The sequence below is a fragment of the Salvelinus sp. IW2-2015 genome, unplaced genomic scaffold (assembly GCF_002910315.2).
Source record: "Salvelinus sp. IW2-2015 unplaced genomic scaffold, ASM291031v2 Un_scaffold19, whole genome shotgun sequence".
Taxonomy (NCBI): domain Eukaryota; kingdom Metazoa; phylum Chordata; class Actinopteri; order Salmoniformes; family Salmonidae; genus Salvelinus; species Salvelinus sp. IW2-2015.
In genome coordinates, this window is record NW_019942505.1 from 489,196 (window position 1) to 490,586 (window position 1,391).

The 1,391-nt window shown below is 50.0% G+C and overlaps 1 pseudogene; it reads right to left on the reverse strand.

Moving 5' to 3' along the window:
* LOC112067977 (serine/threonine-protein kinase N2-like) overlaps positions 1 to 1,391 on the reverse strand; it is a 12,746-nt pseudogene that overhangs the window by 6,261 nt on the left and 5,094 nt on the right.

A 1,391-nucleotide genomic window follows, 5' to 3' on the forward strand; every position in this document is an offset into this window, starting at 1 on the left:
AGCTCCACAGTGAAGGTCTGGTCCCAGGCCTGCTCCCCTACACTCTTCCAGGCTGTCTGACCCACCACTGAGTTATCCATCTTCAGCACCGCACTCACCTCCGCTACACACACACACATACATGTATTATACACACACACACATTACACAAATACACCTGTACATAAACATCCATTTAACAGCACAATCCATATGGGTAATTCCATGGTAACGATATGGTTAATTTGACACACACACACACACACACACTCCACCCTAGCCACTCACAGGAGAGTTCGTCAGTCTTGCTGGGAGTCTTGCCGCTGACGCTCCCGCTGCGTGCGTACAGGTTGCTCTTGCTGCTGCGGTTCATGAAGGAGCGTCCCTCCCCAGGGCTGTAGCAGGGCAGCATGACCGCCGTGCCCTTACTGCGCCCCGGGACCACCTCCAACACCCCCACACAGCCCAGCAGCTGCACCTGGAGAGTACCTGAAGACAAGGGGGCGAGGTCAGAGAAAGACAGTAAGCACATGGGTCATGTTCCCGAGACACCACCATCTAACCTAAAGMAAAAGCTTAATCACTTGATGTAAAGATGCTCCTATCAAAGTTTATTTGAAATAATCTAGATATTGTGCCCGCTTTGGCATTGTGAAGCTAACCGCTATGAAACCACTATCAATAGTTCACAATCAAGAACAATCCATAAGCCAGGGCATGATGCCAGTGAAACAGAACGAGTGTGAATGTATGTAAAATGTATGCACGCATGACTAAGTCACTTTGKATAAAAGAGTCTGCTAAATGGTATATTATATTAGTAGACTATTGAATGTGTTGGATACTATTGACAGTGTGTGCRGTCAATCCTATTGACACATTTAGACCAGTGTCTCTCACCAGTGAGCGGGGAGGGCTTGCTGAGGGTGCTGTACTGGTTGTGAAGGTAGGGGGCACTGTGGCGGGAGCTGAAGGCCGGGGAGGAGGCCAGGACTAGTTCCTCCTTGATGAGGCAGGCCTTGGGGTGGTCCTCMGGCAGGTCAGCCAGACGCCGGTCCAGAGAGTCCTTCAGGACGTCCAACCGCTGGGACGCCTCGCTCAGACGACACTGGGCCTGGAGGAGATGAGAGGGCGGAAGGGGGGTGAGATGCTCCAAAATAGACCAGGTGTGTGTGTACTGTATAGAAGTGTGGGTTTACAAATGACTGGGCCTGGAGGTAGAGAGATTCAGGGATTTGGAAGGATAGGGGTGAGACCCTAAAGACCAAACCAGGGTCGTGCGCGGTAGGCATGAAAAAGTTTAAATGAACTTCAAAAGAAGGTTTATTTTCAGATTCTGTTTGGACATATTTTCATCCGTTTGTACCCAATGAACACAACCCTGGAGAATGGGGTTGTAAGTGTGTGTTCAG